Source organism: Macaca fascicularis, chromosome 3 (assembly GCF_037993035.2).
Source record: "Macaca fascicularis isolate 582-1 chromosome 3, T2T-MFA8v1.1".
Taxonomy (NCBI): Eukaryota; Metazoa; Chordata; class Mammalia; order Primates; family Cercopithecidae; genus Macaca; species Macaca fascicularis.
Genome location: NC_088377.1, coordinates 118,399,943 through 118,424,134, shown reverse-complemented (window position 1 = coordinate 118,424,134; position 24,192 = coordinate 118,399,943). Strand labels below are relative to the sequence as shown.

Sequence of the window (24,192 nt, the reverse complement as noted above, 5' to 3'; positions counted from 1 at the left end):
AAAGAAGATTTTAAAAAGCCAAAAAAAAAAGTAAATAAAAACAAATAAATATGAGTAATGTCAGGCAATCGTAAGTGCTGTGAGAAAGATAAAGGAGAGCCAGAGGATAGACAGTAATGCGGGTAGAATGAGGGAGGAAAATTTTGATTGAATGACAATGGAAGATTTCTCCAAAGGGATGGCATATTGGTAGAGAGATAAGTAAGGGAAGAGTAAGTCAAATAACAATCCAGCGGAGCATTCCCAGATAAGGAAATCCCAACTAAAAGCCCTTCCCAAAGTGGTAATAAACCTGTTCTGAACAGGAAGGCCAGAGTGGCTTACATGGAGTTGTTAGCAAGGAGACTGACAGGAAATGAATATGGAGTCATGGGCATATAGCTTCTGACCCATAGGACAAAATATAGACTTTCTTTATTTAGTGTGGCTATTTTTCAGTGGATCGCATAACGGGAGACTGATTTTCAGTCAAACTAGAAGTCCAAAGGCAGGTTTCAAATAGAAACAGGCTCCTCATTTCATAAATTACATTTGGATGCTGACTTTAAAAATTAGAGCACACAGGAGTCCTTTTAGCTATGCATGGATATGTAATACTATAACCTAGCATATATATGATGCCTCTCTCAGTTTATAAAATACTTTTATTACATTATTTGATTTCATACTCACAGTCTTTTATAGTACACAGAGAAAATATTTTAAACTTCATCTTACATATGAAAAAATTAAGGCGTAAAAGGTTAAATGAATCGCCCATGGCCACAATACTAAAAAAAAAGTCTTGACTTTAGAATCAACAAATATACAAATGCCAAGAAAGTAGTCATTAGTAGTACAAATCATTCTTTATATGAATAAGAGAATAGGATATATATATAACACACACACATATATACACACATAGAATATATATATACACACATATATACACATAGAATAGGATATATATACACACACACATATATATGTGTGTATATGTATACACACACATATGTGTATATATATCCTACATGTGTGTGTGTATATATATGGTACATATATATATATGTATGTATGTAACAAGCAGGTTGACTTTTTAGCTTTGTGTCAGTTAATATCCTCCATGGTCCCTTTTGCACTACCCACTGGGAAAGAGCAGACTTTTCACTGTTCATATAAAAGCACTTTCTTTAGAGTTGAAAGTATGTATTTAACTCTCTATGGACTTTTTCTCATGACAGTGTCCAAATCCTTTGGTTTGTTAGGCACTAATGTGATACACTATTGCACTAACTGATTCTTTTTAAATGAAAACACAGCAATCCTAATGACTAACTTAGACAGATAATGATTGCCATACTTTGAAAAGAAAGCAAAGATATTTAATTCTCCCTGCTTCATTATTTCACTATGCCTGAGAAACCAGCGTGAAGATTCTTTAATAATATTAGAAATAACATGATTTCATGACAACATTCTGCAAGCTGCTTTTAACTCCATCCAGTTTCACAGTTCTGGCCTACAAAAAGGCCAAATTAAAACATGACATAGAGAAATTATGTTTATAAACTATGGAAAAGCAGAAATTAAGAAGAGTACTCAGACCCAGTCATATCTATGTTAGAATGACTTTGAAGGAATTATATGTGTATACCATATAGGTACTTTTAGAACATGTTCAATTCTTGATCTCATTAGCAAGTGCACTCTGGCTTGTAAGAACAAGCAAGCCTTTTTTGGCTCAATCTCAATCTCTCTCTCTCTCTCTCTCTCTCTCTCTCTTCCCCCCCCCCATCCCCCATCTCTCTCTCTCCCCCTCCCTCCCTTCTTCTCTTCCTTCCTTTCCCATCCCCTCCTTTTGAAATGAGGACATCAGAACTCTATTTTTTCATAAGAGGTCTTTCTATTTCATTGAAAAGAATATATTTTGTTTTCTCTGGAATACTATAAAAGAGTGAACTTCATTGTTAACTGATAGATGTGTTAGGTCTAAAGTACAGTCAGGCAACAAATAATGACATTATGGTCAACAACAGACTTCATAAAAGATGGTGGTCTCATAATAATACCATAATTTTACTGTACTTTTTATGTTTTTTAAGTTCAGGGACACATGTGCAGGTTTGTTATATAGATAAACTAATGACATGGGGGTTCGTTGTACAGATTATTTCATCACTCAGGTATTAAGCATAGTAACCATTAGTTATTTTTCCTAATCCTCTCTCTCCTCCCACCTTCTACCCTCCACCATGTCCCAATGTCTGTTGTTCTCCTTTATGTGTTAATGTGTTCTCCTCTTTTATTTCTCACTTATAAGTGCTAACATGCGGTATCTGGTTTTCCATTCCTGTGTTAGTTCAATTAGGATAATGGCTTCCGGCTCCATCCGTGTTTCTCCAAAGGATACGATCTCATTCTTTTAAATGGCTGCAAAGTATTATAGGGTGTATATGTACCAATCTACCACTGATGGGCATTTAGGTTGATTCCATGCCTTTGCTATTGTGAATAGTGCTGCTATGAACATATGTGTGCATGTGTCTTTATGGTAGAACAATTTATATTCCTTTGGGAATACACCCAATAATGGGATTGCTGGGTTGAATGGTAGTTCTATTTTCAGGTCTTTCAGAAATTGCCACATTGGTTTTCACAATGGTTAAACTAATTCAGACTCCCAACAATGATGTATAAGCATTTCTTTTTCTCTCTGACTTTGCCAGCATATATTATTTTTTGACTTTTCAATTATAGCTATTTTGAATAGTGTGAAATGGTATATGGCTTTGATTTGCATTTCTCTAATGATCAGTGATATTGAACTTTTTTTTCATATAATTGTTGGCTGCATGTATGTCTTCTTTTGAAAAGTGTCTGTTCGTGTCCTTTGCCCACTTTTTAATGGGGTTATTTTTTTCTTATAAATTTGTTTATGTTCTTTATAGATTCTGGATTTTAGACCTTTGTCAGAAACATAGTTTGCAAATATTTCCTCCTATTATGTAGGTTGTCTGTTTACTTTGATGACAGTTTCTTTTACTTTGTGAAAGCTCTTTAGTTTAATTAGAGTCCATTTGTTAATTTTTCCTTTTGTTGCAACTAATTTTAGTGTGTTCATCATGAAATCTTTGCCCATGCCTAAGTCCAGAATGGTATTGTGTAGGTGGTCTTCCAGCATTTTCATAGTTTTGCTTTTTCCATTTAAGTGTTTAATCCATGTTGAGTTGATTTTTATATATGGTATAAGGAAGGGGCCCAGTTTCAATCTTCTGCATGTAGCTAGCCAGTTATCCCAGTCCCATTTATTGAATAGGGAGTCCTTTACCCATTGCTAGTTTTTGTTATTTTTCTCAAAGATCAAATGGTCATAAGTGTGAGGCCATATTTCTGGGCTCTCTTTTCGGTTTCATTGGTCTATGTGTCTGTTTTAGTACCAGTACCATGCTGTTGTGATTACTGTAGCACTGTAGTATAGTTTGAAGTCAGGTAACATTATGTCTCTAGCTTCATTCTTTTTGCTTTGGATTGCCTTGGCTATTCAGGCTCTTTTTGGTTCCACATGGATTTTAAAGTAGTGTTTTTCCCTCTGTGAAGAATATCATTGTAGTTTGAAGAGGGTAGCACTGAATTTGAAAAATGGTTTGGGAAATATGGCCAATTTTAACTATATTGATTCTTCCTATCTATGAGCATGAAATGTTTTTCCATTTGTTTGTCTCATCTCGGATTTCATTGAGCAATGTTTTGTAATTCTTGTTATAGAGACCTTTCAACTCCCTAGTTAGAAATCTTTCAACTCCCTGTATTCCCAGGTATTTTAGTATTTTTGTGGCTATTGTGAATGGGATTGCATTCTTGATTTGGTTCTCAGTTTGACTGTTGTTGGTGTATAGGAATCCTAGTGGTTTTTGTACAATGATTTTGTACCCTGAAATTTCACTGAAATTGTGTATTAGCTTAAGGAGCTTTAGGGCAAAGACTATGGGGTATTCTAGACATAGAATCATGTTATAGACAAATACGGAAAGTTTGATTTCCTATCTTCTTATTCAGATGTACTTTATTTCTTTCTCTTGCCTGATTGCTCTGGCCAGGACTTCCAATATCATGTGGAATAGGAATGGTAAGAGAGGGCATCCTTGCCTTGTGCTGGTGTTCAAGGGGAAGGGAATGCTTCCAATTTTTGCCCATTCAGTATAATGTTGGCTGTGGGTCTGTCATAGATGGCTGTTATTATTTTGAGTTATTTACCTTCAGTACCTAGTTTATTGATAGTTTTTATCATGAAGAGATTTTGAATTTTATCAAAGCTTTTTCTGCATCGATTGAGATAATCGTGTGGGTTTTGTCTTTAGTTTTGTTTATGTGATGAATAACATTTACTGATTTGCATACCTTGGACCAACCTTGCATCCCAGGGACAAGTCTACTTGATTGTGGTGGATGAGCTTTTCGATGTGCTGCTGGATTCAGTTTGCCAGTATTTTGTTGAAGATCTTTGCATCAGTGTACATCAAGGATATGGACCTAAACTTTTGTTGTTGTTTTTTGTCTCCACCGGGTTTGGGTACCAGAATGATGCTGGCTTCATAGAATGAGTTAGGGAGGAGTCCCTCCTCCTCAATTGCATTGGAATAGTTTCAGTAGGAATAGTACCAGACCACTACTCACCACATTTTGATGGGTGGTGTCAGCCAAAGTGTTTTGTAGGCTGGTGGTAGCAGATCAATCCTCATTCTCATTTGCCAGCTTCAGCAGAAGCATGGTGGGGTACATACTCATCAGGTGCAGCAGGGTGCTAGCAGGTGTTTGGGTACCAGCTATCATGCAGGTATTCACAGCAGTGGTGGAGGCAGCATGTCTCAGAGGAAGAGGTACACCCATTGGTGACTCTGTGCATGGTCACATTGGTGGTGGTATTAGCATGAGGGCAGGGCCCTGGTGGGTGCAAGTGTGTGTCTACCCTCTGTGTGCATTCATGCAGGTAAGAGTGGCTGCTCAGGGTGGGGGAGGGTTTGTTGTTCTCTGTGCCTAGTTTCACTCTGGCAACAGTGTTGGTACAGGGGTAGGGTGCTGTGACCACCAAGGCCCTGACTGTAACAGCGATATGGCAAGGGGATGGGGGGCGGAGTGCACTCATGATGGCAGCAGTGGTAGAGCAGGGTTCATGCACACAAACATGCTGGTGTGGTAGGGAAAGAAAGATTTGCCTGCACATACACATGTTGGCAAAGTGATGTGGGGTTGGCCATGGGCCCAGGGGACGCTGCAGTGAAGGGAGGGACTGGATGGGTGCTGCTCTGCTGGAGCTCTCTGCTGGTCAGGTACCATCTTCCACAGCAGAAGCTATGATGCAGGCCCCCAGGGCACCTGAGGCTGTACTGCAAGCAGGCACAGCCAGAGTGGAGCCCTGAGAGAGGCTAGTAAACCAAAATGTGCTCAAGTCAAACTGGTCCCATCAGATGGGCAAGACTGCCCAGCAGAGATCAGGTTTGACAGTTCCCCTAGGGCTAAAGTTTCCCTTGAGAACAAGTTGAAATTAGGGGGATGGGCATCCCTGGCCTACTCTGGTACAGATGTTCTGCACCAAACTCACTGGGCTCCACACTGATTTCAGTGCTGCCTCTACCACTTCTCTAAGCAGATCTCTCTGCCACTCAAGTGGCCCTGGCAGCTGAGAGGTCTCCTCCTGCTGGGATTCCAGAGGTCCACGGCAAGAGCAGGTCACTCCTTGCCAGTTTAACTCTCCCAATTCCGTGGCATTGCTGGGGGCCAGGAATAAGTCCCAGTGTGCGGCAGCCTCATGTAGGGCTCCCAGCTCCTTCCCACTTCAGCCCAGCTTCTGTGTCTTCCTCAGTCTACTCTCAGTGCCTTCCCTCTGAAGATCTGTTAGGACTGTGCCAGTCATCTTGGTCCCTTGGTGGCAGCTGTTCCACCTGGCTGCATCTAGTTGGCCATCTTGCCCTGAATTCATTTTATGTTTAGATATGCTTAAACACACAAATACTTACCATTGTGTTACAATCGCCTATGATAGTCAGTAAAGTAACATGTCATGTATATTTGTAGTCTAGGAGCAATAGGCTATAACATATAGCCAAAGCTTGTAGCACTGACCACTCTTCATCAAACCTAAGTGTAAAAGAACTCAGTTTCTCTATTTCTTTAGGTCTTCATTTTCTGAAAGCTCCTATGTCACATAAAACCTATATTAAATAAATTTGTATACTTTTATCAGATTATCTTGTTAATCTGTTTGCTGTCATAGGTACCTCAGCCATGAACTTAGCAATGGGTGAGAAAATGTATCTTCTCTTCCATACAATTGGAACCTCTTCTATAAACTTTCATTATATTACACAACACAGTTTTAAGGGCAGTAAGAGAAGAGTCATTATTTTACAGACTGTCATGGTCATGCTTTATAGAAAAACACTACTTGTTCAAACTCTATATTGCACTTTTTTGGCAAAGATTTTGCTCCAAAGGAGAGATAACTTTAGGCACAACAGAGAAGTGAGGTGAAAGGTGTTTAAAAATGTCCTTTAGGAACTATTGGTTCCTTCATATTTTTCCCCAATGGCTCATATATAAAGATTTGAGCTGGGTACTGAGCCAAAGCAAAGAGTAATATCAGACCTGGGAAATAGAAGTATACTCTAAATGCAGATAAAATCAATGGGATGACCAAAAATAATTTCAGAAGAAGATAACCTCAACAGATAAAAAATGGAAAAAGAAATGAAGTGAAAAAATAGGAGTTATAAAGCAATTAACTTCAAAAGATTTCCCAGAATAGGTATTTGAGCTTCCTCAAATAGAGTCAGTTTTGCCATAACATTTGTTTTCAATAGTAAATTTCTTCAAACACAATTGGTTTATTAAAAACAATTTTAACATAACACAATTTTTTATTTTGCTTGTATGTGATTTCATTGGTGAGAAACACTAGTGACTTCAGAAAACTGTATGTAGCTAAACCAAGCATTGCAGGACAATAACACACACACACGTACACACTCCTACCAGCCACCTCAGTTCACAATATGTGTTATGAGTCACCCCTACCCACATACAGTGTTACAACTTTCTTTCTACTTCATTTAATCCTCCTTCCACTACTGCAAAACAATTCACAGTTGCAACCCTTCCAACTCCCAGTCTACAAGCAAATTTTAGGTCTTTTAAAATGTAAAATGCCATATTTACTGTAGTATGTCTATATATTTTTAATCATTTAACACATGCAAAACTATGCTACCATTTTTTATTAGGTTCTAGTTTTTTTATGTGTCACTGACAAAGTTTTTGGGGTTGTGCTCCTAACCCTATTTTTCCCATAAGCCCTTCTGATTGTTTTATTGTATGATTTTGCATAGCAAGTGATTCTTAGGAACACACATGTCTATGTCATGCTATAATAGAACTGACTGTATTTTAAAAATATTTAATTCCAATGCTATATAAATTATTTGAGGAACATTCATGAAATATTTATTTGGTATCTTACTATGTAAGAAACATAGTAAATTTGGCAATAATTTTATCTAGCCAATACCATCAAGTCAATATGATTTTCCTACAAGAAGCATAGAACAGTGTAATCACAAATCAAACCACTGACCTATTGCTCCAGTTTGGATATTTGGCTCTCCAAACTTCATGTTGAAATTTGATCCCCAATGTTGGACATGGGGCCCAATGGGAGGTGCTTAGATCATGGGAGCAGATTCCTCATGAATGGCTTGGTGCCATTCTTGCAATAATGAGTGAGTTCTTGCAACATTAGTTCTCATGAGAACTGTTTGATAAAAAGAGCCTGACACCTCCTCTCTCTCTTGCTTCCTCTCACCATCTGATTCCTGCATATGCCAGCTGTTCTTTGCCTTTCACCATGAATGGAAGCAGCCTGAAGACCACAAGAGAAGACTACAACATGGTGCTGGCTGAGAAGATTCTGGTAGCATGCTTCAGCACAGCCTTTAGGACTGTAAACTAAATAAACCTATTTTCTTTATAAATTATGTAGGTAGGCCTAGTAAACTTACATAACACCCTACTGGTAGGACATGAGAGAGCTGTCTTTATTTACTAAATTGGCAAATACTTTATAATTTTTAATACTGAATTTAGTAAATAAAGAGCTATTTTTGATTGTTTTGATTTCTACTTATGACCTCATTTTATCTTAGAAATCTCCTTAAATGCCCTCTCTCCAAGTACAGTCACATTCTAGAGGTGATAGCAGATTAAAATCTGAACATATGAATTTTGAGGAGACACAATTCGACCCATAATAGATGTCAAAGTAAAAATTGCAACTGCCAAGGGAAGGCTTTGATTAAATCTATTACAATACTGTAAAAAGACCAGAGTTCAGTCTGAGCTCAACTGTTCTGATACAAATGGTTGGAGAATTTTAAGAGTTGCAGTAGGATATTTTAGGCCATTTGTGTTTGCTAACTGGCTTTGCACAACAAAAAATAAACTCCTATCTTCAGGACAGGAGGTAATTTTGCAACTTGAAGCAGGAGGCCACTGAAGGAATGTCAAGTTGTTAGAGCGAATTGACAGTGCTGGAATTATTTACACCATGAACAGGGCCCCTCCCTCCAAAATAAAACCATTTATCATCATGCTCTGCTTTTGGTTTGATAATATTTCAAAGCAATGCCGTAAAAAGCAATCAGTTATATTTAGAAACAAGTAAATATGTCTTCTCAGTGCCATCAAGGCAGTGACGACTTCAGGAAACCAAGAATTGCAGACATGAATTCAAAATATAGCTGTATGAAACAGAATTATCTTGAAGAAACCCAGGGTCACCATCAAGTTAAACCCTGGTAAAGAGTCAGGAAGAAAAGGAAAGAGGGAGACTAACGAGGTAATTCCAAGGTACCTCTGTAAGGAAATTCAGGGTTCATTGAAAAGTAATTGGAAGGGACCAATAGATAAGTGGCTACACAATCTTCTCAATGAAAAAATAGAATGATTGGTTTTCCTCAGAACTGTATCACTCCCAGAACAGGAAGAGCTCTGGAATGGTCTCAAGGAGTCTTATAGAGTCTATAGAAAATTGTCAAACCAACCATCTATTGCCATACCACCCTGAACGTGCCAGATTTCATCTGATAATTGTTAAACAGAAATGAACAATACCAAATCTCTCCTTACCTTTTTTGCAATATCTTATAAGCCTTTATTGACAAAGGGCTATGTCAACAATTAGAAGAAATAAATCCTGCCTGAAAAGAATCCTAGTTAACAAATCAATTTAAATAATCATATATCTAAAATGCAAATTGAATCATTTTTCTCTCCATTAAAACCATTTGATGGTTTTCCATTGTCCATTGAGTGAATTTCAAAATTCTTAGCAGAGTTTATCAGGCAATTTGTACTCTGATTCTTCCAACTCTTCATACTTTGCAAGTTGTAGTCACATATCTTTTGCTTAGCCTCCAACATATGCCCTCATTCCCCACACTAGACTAGATTAGCAGATCCTACACGTGTTCACAGAGCACAGTATATGTTCCTATCACACAGCCCAAATCACCCTGAATCATAAATCTACATCCCTTAAAGGATCATAAACTGATCCAAGACAGTGTTAATTTTATTCAACATTTACCCCATGCATTGTGCACAGATGTACAGAAAATATTTGTAATAAATAAATGGATGAATATTTAAGCAGAATTTATTGCCTCCAGGAGAAGAAAAACTAGTTCTTAGTAACAGAAGGATAATAATTTCTCTAACATTTGTTCTGAATAGGTTATGAAGAAAATGTTATATATGCCACTTAGAAGGTTCCCAGAGATCCTTACATAGGTAATACAGTTTAAGGCCCACTTTGCTTTTCTCTGGAAACTCTGCCATTCAAATAAAAATCGCTCTATGCTTTGGTCAAAATCAATTGCTGCCATCTCAGATTAGCCTTCCAATCATTTCCTTTGTTCTTATTCAAAGAAACCCTGAGCAAAGGATCAGTTAAGTTTAATGAAAATAGCACTAAATTAGATACAGTGTTTATTATCATTTAACTCTCTTATGAAAAATGTGCATATGTATAAATTCATATATACGTGTATGTATACATATATGTATACATATATGCATTTATACACATATATATGAATTCACAACACAAATGAAAAGCAACATAAAACAAATAAAAAGATTTTAAATTAAAAACAAGATGAAGGCCGGGCGCGGTGGCTCAAGCCTGTAATCCCAGCACTTTGGGAGGCCGAGACGGGCAGATCACGAGGTCAGGAGATCGAGACCATCCTGGCTAACACGGTGAAACCCCGTCTCTACTAAAAAATACAAAAAACTAGCCGGGCGCGGTGGCGGGCGCCTGTAGTCCCAACTACTCGGGAGGCTGAGGCAGGAGAATGGCGTGAACCCGGGAGGCGGAGCTTGCAGTGAGCTGAGATCCGGCCACTGCACTCCAGCCTGGGCGGCAGAGCGAGACTCCGTCTCAAAAAAAAAAAAAATAAAAACAAGATGAAATGCAACCTTTTCTCATTTTTGAGTGGACTGATTTACCCAATCAATTCCCTTCATCATCCACCTCTCCCCACCAAATCATAAAACACATTATTCTGCCTAGTCTGACCAAGCAATATTCTTTATTGATATACAAAAAGAAAAAACCCTGTGCCTTAATCTACACACTTCAGTCAAGGATCATTTTTCTTGAGAATGACCCAACACTTGGTTCTGCATAAATTTGCCTAGCAGGCAGTTCCATATATAGTTTTTAATACTGTGAATGTCTATTACCAGACATCTGTTTTAAACCTATTTTCTTTATTGTACTTACTCCATCTAATTGCATTATTTTGGTAAACAGAAGAAAAAAAGTAATTCAAAATGACATCTATCTGAATCAGTCCCAAGCTAATTAGGTTTTTTTTCTCTCCAAAAGACGCAAAAACAGATGTTTTTGTTCCTCTGCCTGATACTGCATATCGTTTTATTATGGAATCAATTTGTTTACTCTTTTCTGTTTTCTGCTTTTAACTGATAGTACCATTTGCACTCTTATACAGAATTGGCCTTAAAACATTTTCTCTTGCAATTTTAGTTACTTACTTTCAGATCTGATATCTTTTAATGTGGAAATAAGAAGATGCAGAAATACCTCCCATTCAATAGACCTAGCGTTTGCAGTGAAAGGACTTAAGATTATGTAGTGAAATCTCTGACAAAAATAACCTTGATGGTATCAGATTAATTTTGAAACTTTGTTTTCTCATCTGTAAGATTAAAAAAAAAAAAGTGATATCTCAATTCTCCAAGTTCAAGTTTAAGACCCTGGCTTTTACACATTATTGTGAGTGTTAAAAGACAATGAAGCCTGAAAAAGCAAAAGGACATTTAGAACAGCTGGTGGAAAGCAAGAATAGATGACTGTCACAAAGTCAGAAGAAAATAGTTAAATAATAATAATAATAAAAGGTTGTTAAGAGTGTCAAGTGATAATCGTAATTTTTTTCACTTAAATAGTGTTTTTAAGTTTCCAAATACTTTTTCATATATTATAATGTATTACCAATGACAATCCTGTGATGAAGCAAGACTGAGATAGATTTTTGTTTTTAATGAATGTCTTAGTCTCTTGCATTGCTATAAAGGAATACCTGAGGTTGAGAAATTTGTAAAGAAAAGAGGTTTATTCGGCTCAAGGTTCTGCAAACTGTACAAGAAGCATAATGCCAGTGTCTGCTTCTGATGAGAGCTCCAGGAAGCGTCCAAAAATGGCAGAAGGCAAAGAGAGGCTGGCATATCACATAGCAGCTGAAAAATGGAGAGGCAGAGCAGGTGCCAGGCTCTTTTTAACAACCAGATCTTGCAGGAATTAAGAGTGAGAACTCACTCAATCCCATGAGAAGAACACCAAGCCATTCATGAGGGACCCACCCCCATGACTCCAGCACCTCCCAGCAGGCCCCACCTCCAACATGAGTATCAAATTTCAACACAAAATTTGGAGTGGACAAATATTCAGACTCTATCAATGGATTAAAAAACTGAGGTTAAGGAATATTAGAAAAGTCAAAGTGAAAGGACACAAAGATAGATGTGTACCCGCCCCCCACCCGCTACACCCTTGTTCTGCTCTCTAATCTTTGCACATACCAGAGATTTCGTAAGTTCTGTGAGTACCTGGTTTTCTGCACGTACCAGAGATTTTGTTTTGCACATACCAGAGATTTTGTAAGTTCTGAGGCAAGGTCACAAGACGTGTTTAAGTAAGATAAACTCTTGCTGCCATAAACCTGCTCTCCCGCCTCAAAGTTTGAACCAAAATATCAGAAATGGCGGGAACCAATCATAGTTAGCCAAATCGCCTTGTTCAAACACTAGCCAATCATATATCTGATTTGTATAATAACTCTATGCCCACTTTTCTTAGACTATATAACACTGCTCGGAGCTCAGTGGGGGAGCTCTCCTGCCCGTCTCGTTTCACGAGCGAGGGAGAGTTCCAGGTTCGAACCTGTAATAAAGATCCTTGCTGCTTAGCTTTGACTCTGGACTCTGGTGGTCTTCTTCGAGGAATAAACGGTCTGGGCATAACAAATGGGGGCTCGTCCGGGATTTCCCCCAAGCCCACCAGACCCCCAAGTCAATGGATCTTAATCTGTAGGTAAGCCGGCTTTGTCACTGTCTCTGTCTTTGTCTCTGTCTGTCTCCCTGAAATTTTGCGAAATCCGTAATCTGTAATCTGTATTGGTCTGTTTTATAAGTGGCATGGTCTTGGCGGACGCGCTAAAAGACAGCCACTCGGGACTGGTGGGAGACGTCCCCCAGTGCCCATCTGGGGGCCTCCATCCTTGGTTGCCCCGTCTGACTCAGGTCGGAAGTCCGACACGCGCTCGCGAAGGCTCATTGTTTCTCACTGTCTGTCCGTTATTGTTAAGTGTTAAGTGTAAGTCCAAAACGAAACATAAAACCTTTTCTTCCCCTTCCAGGACCGGACCTGTCGGATACTCCCCTCTGCTTCACACTCATTTTCGTCCCTCCTTCTCTTTGTAGGAGCAGTCCAAAGATAAGCAACAACCAGAGGACGCCGCTCTCACTCCTTGTTACCAATTTTAAGGATGTGAAGGCTCGGGGGCGTAACTTAAGCGTAGAACTAAAGAAGGGAAAGCTAGTTACTTTCTGCCGTTCAGAGTGGCCCTCTTTCGGCGTAGGGTGGCCCTCCAAAGGAACTTTCTGTCTCTCTATTATTACTAAGGTAAAAACTAAGATTTTCCTGCCAGGGCAGTCAGGACATCCTGATCAAATTCCTTATATTCTAGTGTGGCAAAATCTTGTGGAAGACCCACCGCCCTGGATAACTCCATTCATCCTTGAGCCTTGCAAGGTCCTAGTAATGCGACCTACAAGACAAAGGACTCCCTCTGCTCCCTCGGCCCCTGTGCTGCCAGACAGCCAGGACTCCCTAACGTTAGAACCCACACTTCCCCCACCATATCCTCACCTTATCCCGTAGGACCCAGTCCCCCAGGGTGGTGCTTCCGTAGAGGGAAACCGAGAAGCGGAAGCAGCCGAGAGCAAAAGTAACTCGCCGGGGCCGGTCGGCCGAACACGAGGCCGCGTACTGCGGGACCAAGCTTCCCGACTCCCTGACTCCACCGTAGCCCTGCCTCTCAGAGAAATAGGATCGCTCGATGATACCGGGCTCTCCCGTCTCATGTATTGGCCTTTTTCCACTAGTGATTTATACAATTGGAAGTCCCAAAATGCTCGGTTCTCTGATAATCCCAAAGATCTAACCTCGTTGTTAGAAAGTGTCATGTTTACTCACCAGCCAACCTGGGATGACTGTCAACAGCTCCTCCGAATCCTGTTCACAACGGAGGAGTGGGAAAGAATCCAAGTTGAGGCCAGAAAGCTGGTTCCAGGAGATGACGGCTAGCCAACTGCAAATCCTGACCTCATTAATGCGGCTTTTCCTTTGACCTGGCCCAGATGGGACTACAACACGGCAGAAGGTAGGGGACGACTGCTCATTTATCGCCAGACTCTAATGGCAGGTCTCCGGGCTGCAGCTCGCAAGCCCACCAATTTGGCTAAAGTATATTCTGTGTTACAAGGTAAGACAGAAAGCCCCGCTGTGTATTTAGAGAGATTAATGGAAGCTTTCAGACAGTATACCCCTATGGACCCGGAAGCACCGGAAAATCAGGCTGCGGTAGTAATGTCCTTTGTAAACCAGGCAGCATCAGATATTAGAAGAAAACTCCAGAAATTAGAAGGTTTAGAGGGAAAGCAGATTCAGGATCTCCTTCAGATGGCCCAGCGAGTTTATAATAATAGGGATACTCCAGAAGAAAAACAGTTCAAGGCAACCAAAGAAATGACCAAAGTTTTAGTAGCAGCTTTCCCCCAGGCAGGGAATGGCCAAAGCAGAAAGCAGACAAAGCAAGGCTCTAGGCAAGGATTAGAAAAGGATCAGTGTGCTTATTGCAAGGAACGTGGTCACTGGATTAAAGACTGCCCAAAGAAACGGAGACCAGCTAACCCTACCTCCGTACTCGTTACCCAGGACTCTGACTAGGGAAGACGGGGTTCGGACCCCCTCCCCGAACCCAAGGTAACTTTGCAAGTGGAGGGGTCCCCAGTTTGCTTCTTGGTCGATACTGGGGCGGAACGCTCAGTCCTAACCAAACCAATTGGAAAAATGTCTAAGAAAACATCCTGGGTGCACGGGGCCACAGGCATCAAAAAATACCCCTGGACAACCCAGAGGACTGTAGACTTAGGAACGGGAAAAGTCTCCCATTCCTTCCTAGTCATCCCAGAGAGCCCCTGCCCTCTACTAGGGAGGGACTTGCTGACAAAAATGGGGGCCCAAATCCACTTTGAGCCAGAAAGGCCAAAGATAACTGATTCCCAAAACAGGCCAATATCTATCCTGACTGTCACCTTAGAAGATGAGTACAGACTCCATCAAGAGCAAAAGCCCCCCGATCAGGAAATTGACTCTTGGCTCCAGCGTTTCCCTGAAGCGTGGGCAGAAACTGGGGGCTTAGGGCTAGCTAAACATCGACCTGCCATATTTGTGGAAGTTAAGCCAGGGACGGACCCGGTTCGGGTTCGGCAATATCCTATGCCCCTGGAGGCAAGAGAAGGAATTACGCCCCATATCTGCCGACTCCTAGACCAGGGAGTCCTACGGGCTTGCCACTCATCCTGGAATACTCCACTGTTACCTGTTCATAAACCCAACAGTACGGACTACAGGCCAGTACAGGATTTAAGAGAAGTTAATAAAAGGGTCATGGACATACATCCCACTGTGCCCAATCCATACACCCTTCTGAGTGCTTTACATCCCGAAAAACAGTGGTATACCGTTCTTGATCTAAAAGATGCTTTCTTCAGCCTTCCTCTGGCTCCCAAAAGTCAAGGACTCTTTGCATTTCAATGGACGGATCCTGAGAGGGGCATCAACGGTCAGCTAACATGGACCAGGCTGCCACAAGGGTTCAAGAACTCGCCAACCCTGTTCGATGAAGCCCTTCATGAAGATCTGGGTGAGTACCGGCGGCAACACCCTGAAATAACTCTTTTGCAATATGTTGATGATCTCTTAATAGCAGCCAGATCCCCGGAAACTTGTGTTCAAGGGACTGAGGACCTCTTGAAGACTCTGGGGGAGCTAGGCTACCGAGCCTCAGCAACAAAGGCTCAGATCTGCAAGTCGGAGGTAACTTATCTGGGGTACCTATTAAAAGGGGGGCAACGCTGGCTAACCAAAGCCCGAAAGGAAACAGTCCTACGCATCCCTAGACCCCAGTCGACACGGCAAGTGAGAGAATTCCTGGGGTCGGCAGGGTTCTGTAGGTTATGGATACCCGGATTTGCTGAGTTAGCCAAGCCCCTATACCAGGTAACAAAGGAACGGCAGCCCTTCAATTGGACGGAAGAGGCTGAGCTGGCCTTTCAACAAATCAAAACTGCCTTGTTATCAGCCCCCGCGCTGGGGCTCCCTGATGTCTCCAAGCCCTTCCACTTATACGTAGAAGAAAGTAAGGGTGTTGCAAAAGCCGTGTTAACACAGTACCTAGGCCCCTGGCAGAGGCCAGTTGCCTATTTGTCAAAAAAATTAGATTCAGTGGCTGCTGGCTGGCCACCCTGCCTGCAGATAATCGCGGCGACCGCCCTAATGGTCCGAGACGCTGATAAACTTATCATGGGGCAAGAGTTGCGCGTTATAACCCCGCATGCCATTGAAGGCGTCCTCCGGCAGCCGCCGGACCGATGGATGAGTAACGCCTGGCTCACCCACTATCAAGGACTGCTGTTAAACCCCCTCAGAATAACTTTTCTGCCCCCAACCTCTTTAAACCCTGCTTCACTGCTGCCAAATCCAGACTTGGATGCCCCGTTCCATGAGTGCACTGAGATACTGGCTCAGGTGCATGGGGTGCAGGAGGACCTGCAAGATCGTCCGCTCCCCGACACAGAACTCACCTGGTTCACTGATGGCAGCAGCTACGTCCACCAAGGCCAGCGGTATGCAGGAGCAGCTGTAACGTCAGAGACTGAGGTAATCTGGGCGGAACCCTTGCCTCCAAGGACATCGGCCCAAAGAGCTGAACTGATAGCCCTCACACAGGCCCTCACCCTAGGGGCAGAGAAAAAACTAACAGTATACACGGATAGCCGCTATGCTTTCGCTACTGCGCACATACATGGGGCCATCTACAGAGAAAGGGGACTATTAACAGCCGAAGGCAAAGAAATAAAAAACAAGCAAGAGATCCTAGCTCTATTAACTGCTTTGTGGAAACCAAAGAAATTGGCTATCGTACATTGCCCTGGGCATCAGAAACCAACTACGCCAATTGCTCGAGGCAACTTCTTAGCCGACCAAACCGCAAGGAGCATAGCAAAAGCTCCCAGTCAGCTCCTCGCGCTCCAGCTCCCCGATCCTGGCCCGCGAAATTTGCCATGTTTTCCCGACTATACCGAACAGGATCGTGAATGGATGAACACGCTTCCCCTAAAACAGGTTAAAAATGGGTGGTGGACTGATATAAATGACCAAACCATCCTACCAGAAAAATTAGGACGGCAGTTGTTGGAACACATCCACCGGACAACCCACCTGGGTGCCCGGCGAATGATGGACTTAATCAGGCATGCCAAGTTTAGAATCAGGCGCATAGCTGAACTGGCCAGCGATGTCACAACAAATTGCAAAGCCTGCCAACTAAACAATGCTTGCCCCCAAACCCAGACCACCGCAGGAATTAGGTGTAGAGGAACTAGGCCTGGTATCTATTGGGAAATAGACTTTACTGAGATAAAGCCTGGAAAATATGGGTATCAGTACTTACTTGTCTTTGTAGATACTTTTTCAGGATGGACAGAAGCGTTCCCAACTAAGAGAGAAACTGCTCACGTTGTAGCAAAGAAAATTTTGGAAGAAATCCTCCCCAGGTATGGCTTTCCCGTCCAAATAGGGTCAGACAATGGACCAGCCTTCGTTGCTAAGGTAAGTCAGGATTTGGCTTCCATTCTTGGGGCAAATTGGAAATTACATTGTGCTTATAGGCCCCAAAGCTCAGGACAGGTAGAAAGGATGAATCGGACTCTGAAGGAGACCTTAACTAAATTGACCATGGAGACTGGTGCTAATTGGGTAGTACTTCTCCCCTACGCTCTGTTCCGGGCCCGAAATACCCCTTACAGACTGGGCCTCACACCATATGAAATCATGTATGGCAGACCCCCACCCCTGGTCCCCAGTCTGAAAGATGACTTACTCAAACCTGAAACTGAAAATGTCTCTGAGCTCCTGTTCTCCTTACAAGCCTTACAGAAAATTCACCAGGAAATTTGGCCCAGACTACGAGAACTGTATGAGGCAGGACCTCCGCTGACGCCTCATCCGTTCCAGCCGGGAGACTGGGTCCTAGTCAAGCGCCACCGGCAAGAAACTCTTCAACCCAGGTGGAAAGGACCACTGCAAGTACTCCTGACTACTCCCACCGCTCTCAAAGTAGAAGGCATCGCTTCGTGGATCCACTACACACACGTCAAACCAGTGGACCCAACATCCGACCTTCTCGAGCCATCTGGAGCACCGGTTACATGGACTGTAGACAAAGCTAAGAACAACCCCTTAAAGCTAACCCTGCGCCGTCACCCACATAGCCGTAACCATGTCTAGCTTGCCTATGCTTTTATGCCTTATACATCTGACTCTCCTAACTGCTGCGCCGTCTAATCCCTATGTCTGGAGGTTCTGGCTCTATGAGAACAAAACTCACCCCGGGGAAACCCCCCAAGCGGGTAAACTGCTAGCTAGTGCAGACTGCCCCCCCTCCAGGTGCAATACTCCAATTTACCTCAATTTCACTAATTTCCAAATTGCCCAACCGGGGATACCCATGATTTGTTTTGAATATGATCAGACTGAATATAATTGTAAGAATTATTGGTGGCACCAGAATGCAGGTTGCCCATACCACTATTGTAAAATGCACTCAGCCAGGGTATGGGACGAATACCCGAGAAAGTCTAACCTCCTCAGGACTCGCTACCCGACAGGGACTCCCAACATATTCACTTGGATAATAACAGATCCAGGGCACTCCCGGTGGACATCGCCCCAACATGGGGCAGTCTACTACGATGCCAGTAGTAGCTGGCCTAGTAGCCACCTGTACTTGTGGCGGAGTCTAGTCCAGATTCGACCCTTAATCCATACACAAATCCACAGACAGGAAACCAAGCTATCACAAGACTTGCAGCCCTTCTCCTGGCTAACCCTATTACAAGAAGGGCTAGCATTCGCCAACCTCACCGGTTTAGGCGACCTGTCCTCTTGCTTTATGTGTGCAACCTTAGGAAGACCACCATTAACTGCTGTTCCCCTTTCCTCCCCACCCACAAACTATATGCCAGATTCTAATTCATCAACAGTTGCAATACCTGATGTAGCCCTGTACCGTGACCCATACCAAGAGAAATACCCCTACTGTTATTCAGCATTTAGTAGCAGCCTCTGCAACCAGATGGCTACATACCCTAATAGCCCCATACGTGCTCCCCCTGGTGTGTTCTTCTGGTGTAATATGACTCTGTTAAAAACTCTGTCCAAAAGCATCTCTGACGGACAGTTGTGCATCCCTGTTACACTAGTTCCCCGACTGACACTGCTGACCCCGGCAGAGTTCATAGGCTGGGCAGGGACTGCCCCAACTGAAACTGTGCGACATAGACGAGCAGTTTTTCTACCACTAATTGCCGGAATATCCTTAACCACCTCTGTCGTCGCAGCAGGGTTAGCAGGAGGGGCCCTACAACACTCCATGATAGAAAACGACAAGCTGTTACACAGTTCTCTGTTGCTATGGAAGACTCCGCCTATTCCCTAGCCTCCCTTCAGCGGCAGCTCACCTCCCTAGCACAGGTCATCCTTCAAAACCGAGAGCCTTAGACTTACTCATGGCTGAGAAAGGAGGTACCTGTATGTTCCTCAAAGAAGAATGCTGTTTCTATATAAATGAGTCAGGGTTAGTTGAGGAAAGAGTCCAACGCCTACACGAACTAAGCTTAGAACTGAAAAAGCAACAATTCACTACAGCCGCTAACAATTGGTGGAGCTCTTCAATGTTTTCCCTTCTGGCACCCCTTTTAGGCCCCCTAATGTCTTTACTACTTCTATTCACTATAGGCCCCTGTGTGGTAAATACAATTTTACAATTTGTCAGAGAAAGGTTTGATACTATCCAACTAATGGTCCTCCGTAGCCATCACCAGCCTCTCCTGCACCCAGAAAGTGAGGCTATATTATAAGACTCTGGAAATCCAAGATTGGACATCCAGTTACTTATGAGAAGGGGGATATGAAAGGACACAAAGATAGATGTGTACCCGCCCCCCACCCGCTACACCCTTGTTCTGCTCTCTAATCTTTGCACATACCAGAGATTTCGTAAGTTCTGTGAGTACCTGGTTTTCTGCACGTACCAGAGATTTTGTTTTGCACATACCAGAGATTTTGTAAGTTCTGAGGCAAGGTCACAAGATGTGTTTAAGTAAGATAAACTCTTGCTGCCATAAACCTGCTCTCCCGCCTCAAAGTTTGAACCAAAACATCAGAAATGGTGGGAACCAATCATAGTTAGCCAAATCACCTTGTTCTGTTATGCCCAGACCGTTTATTCCTCGAAGAAGACCACCAGAGTCCAGAGTCAAAGCTAAGCAGCAAGGATCTTTATTACAGGTTCGAACCTGGAACTCTCCCTCGCTCGTGAAACGAGACGGGCAGGAGAGCTCCCCCACTGAGCTCCGAGCAGTGTTATATAGTCTAAGAAAAGTGGGCATAGAGTTATTATACAAATCAGATATATGATTGGCTAGTGTTTGAACAAGGCGATTTGGCTAACTATGATTGGTTCCCGCCATTTCTGATATTTTGGTTCAAACTTTGAGGCGGGAGAGCAGGTTTATGGCAGCAAGAGTTTATCTTACTTAAACACGTCTTGTGACCTTGCCTCAGAACTTACAAAATCTCTGGTATGTGCAAAACAAAATCTCTGGTACGTGCAGAAAACCAGGTACTCACAGAATTTACGAAATCTCTGGTATGTGCAAAGATTAGAGAGCAGAACAAGGGTGTAGCGGGTGGGGGGCGGGTACACATCTATCTTTGTGTCCTTTCAGTTCAAACACTAGCCAATCATATATCTGATTTGTATAATAACTCTATGCCCACTTTTCTTAGACTATATAACACTGCTCGGAGCTCAGTGGGGGAGCTCTCCTGCCCGTCTCATTTCACGAGCGAGGGAGAGTTCCAGGTTCGAACCTGTAATAAAGATCCTTGCTGCTTAGCTTTGACTCTGGACTCTGGTGGTCTTCTTCGGGGAATAAACGGTCTGGGCATAACAAAAGAGAAAAACATGAAAACAGGAAAATCTAAATCATAGAAATACTTTAGATCTGCAGTTATGACTTGTTATATACACAGATTCTGATCTGCACTGCTGGGGTTCAAATCTCAGACCACTAGGTATTTTGACCTCTTGACTGCCCTATACCTCAGGATGCTCACCTATAAAGTACAAATCCTGACAAAATTTACTTTAATGATTTGCAGTAAGAACTAGTTAGATACATATAAAGCACTATGACAATTTCCTCGCATTCTATAAACGTTAGCTGCCATTATTACAGTCACTAAAGTGAAAATCCAGCCACAGCTTCACTGCCTCAGATTACCTTCTCTCTATGGGGCTCTGGAGGAGCTGAGAAGCAAGGGGCATGTGTCAAGGGAACCCTCAATGAGGAGTGGCCAAGCAGCCACCTAAGGAAGCAGATTACTACAAGGTCTAGGGCCTCACTCCCTTCCACAAATGCTGAGCATGCTTAACTCCTGGCCTAGGCAGTCTCCTCAAAGAATAGCATATAAGGATATTCCCACTTACAAAGACTTTAAATTACTGTATTAGGGACTTCTGTTTGAAGACAGTGTTATGGAAAGTCATAATATGTGAATTTAACTCTAGTCTAAGAAATTGTACAAGTGTAAGCATGTAAGTTAATTACCTTTTATGTTGAAGACACAATTAACTTATGTAGTAACATCTGGTGGGCCTATTTGCTTTTTCAAATTAAGATAATTAGAACTGACAAAGTACCTTCATTCCAATTTCTCTGTCTCATCACCACCCGCCCCTTAGATTATTTGCAAGTTTGTTTTTTGTTGTGACAGGGTTTTTTCTTTCGTTTTTACTCAACACCATTCAATTTGTTTTATTTTAAACTTTAGGAGCTGTAATTACTACTATGAAACTGTTCATAATACAAATATATATTATGTTGAAAAAAGTCATAATATGAAAGTATACATAATTTAAGCAGTCAGTATTTCTGATAATTAACATTATTATATAGTATTCATGAAATCTGATGAAAGACAAGTTTCTCTAAAACTTCTTAACATTCACTCCGGTATTCTCAATTCTTAACAAAGGATCTAATATACAGTAGCCACTCAGTGAATATTTGTGTCATGAAAGAATGAATGAGTCAACTATATGGAATTTTATAATGCTATATATTTACTAGAGTATAATTATGATGCCTTTATTTTAGAAATTCTATTTACTACTATTTTAGCTCATGAAACTGTTATTCATACATTTATCTTCTTTACATCATGTGCTTTTCATCTTCCACATCCTAAATTTAATACTAGGTAAAATATTTGCACATATAAAACTCTATTATTTTATTTTTTATTATAAGGATTAGTCATACTAACATTTTTTAATGATTTTTTTAAACCAACCCTTTGTAACTGATGTAATACCAAGGGCATTAGTAGTCAGAATACTTGAGTACTCATTCCAACCCTTAAAAAAAAGTCGCTTGATTTTCTGTGCCTAAATCTCTTAATCTACACAGTGTAAATAATCATAAACTTATTTTTCTTAGCTCAGGGTACTGGTCTGAAGATCAAATTATTTCTTAATAAAAAATGAATTAAAATAATCAAATTAGAATGGACTCTAATGTATTTAAGAACTTTATTCTATTTATTCAGGATGTAGGAGACAGAAGGTACCACCCCCAAATATGACTGCAGAAGACCAGAATATGCTGCCCCAAAATATGCTTCTTTAGTATAATGATTATTTTGAGATGATTATTTTGAGAAAGAGAAGACACAGGAGAAGCTCTGAAAACAGAAGTTACTCTTTGAAAGGAAAATTCACATTTATAAAGGAAATCTCCAACTTAAATTTGCATAACAAACTTTATTCTTATTTACCATACTTTTCCTGGTTGCCTTTCCATAACTCATGTCTCACACCCTTTTTGCTTATTTGTTTTTAGCTGAAGATTATATTTAAGCCTGAATTCTAAGCTTCTTTTAGTTACTTATTTCCCTGCATATTTTCTATGTGTATATGAGATATACATGTTAATAAATGTCTGTTTTTCTCTTGTAATCTGTCTTTTGCCATAGGGTCCCCATTCAAGAACATGGAAGGATAGAGGAAAAATTATTTTTCTTCTCCTACAAAATAAAAGGACAAAATATTTTAATTATAATACTTAAAAATCTTATTGAGGTACAATTTTTCTTTAGGTATTGGAAAACTTATGTGGTAAATATATGGTATTGTTAACCTAAAAGAAACAAGCTGAGACAAAGTTAATGTAATTAGAGAGTTTATTGGGCCAAGCTTGAGGATAGATTCAAATTGGGTCAACCCAAGAGCATAGATTCAAATTTCCCTGAATACATACTCCAATTAGTAGCAGTTACAAGTACATTTTTAAAGTCTAAAAAGAGGGGACAGGAAGTGGGTTGATAGAAAGTTGTTTGTCAGGACCTCTCACCGGTTGACAAAAATCACATTGATTAGTGATTGGCTGGATATTGTTAAACTATAGAACCTGAGTAACAGTATCCTGTGTGGCATTATTAGGTTAATTTATAGCTACTTGTGACAATAGCAAGCAGTTTCAGGATCAGGAAATGAATACAGAGCTCAAAGGAGGGAGTAGGATGTGACCACTGTCTCACTTTAGCATCTCTCTGGGCCTGATATTTAAAAGGATTTGCATTCATCAGACAAAAGTTATGTTGTTTACTAATTTCCCCTTTTTGATCAAAAATCTTTTTTATTAAAAACACTAATGATCAAAATTTGACTGTCAAGTGTGCCTTATTGCCAATAAACCTCATTTCCAGGTAGTCCTGTCAAAGTCACTGATCTATGATTGCTGTCATTTACTAAATCTTACCTGATCTTCAAAGTACCATGAATTTAGTTTTTTCAGAAGTAAAACAATGAGATATAAATAGCATTAATAGGTTAAATAGTAGAAATATAATGCAAACATTGATTAAAATTAAAAGAGACTTTGTATGTCAGAATAGGGAAAAAAAATACTCCGTTGGGGAGTCAACTAAAATCGTCATGAAGAAAATTAAATCCATATTCTTCTTTAGAGATGTCTTGTAGCCCTGAAGTAAGTCAGGATTAAGTCCAAATGTAGGTAAATAATAAAGCTTAAAAACAATGGACAAGACTAGACTCTAATAACAGGTGTATTCGTTTTCTTCTGAAATACAATGTTTTCTTCCTCCAGCTCTCTATTTTTTCCAAAGATAAATCTTAGTAGGACGGATTTATTTGCAATGTAACA

General features: G+C 41.1%; 1 protein-coding gene across 1 annotated transcript in view; it reads right to left on the bottom strand.

Moving 5' to 3' along the window:
- THSD7A (thrombospondin type 1 domain containing 7A) overlaps positions 1–24,192 on the bottom strand; it is a 789,627-nt gene that overhangs the window by 601,566 nt on the left and 163,869 nt on the right. The window lies entirely within an intron of this gene.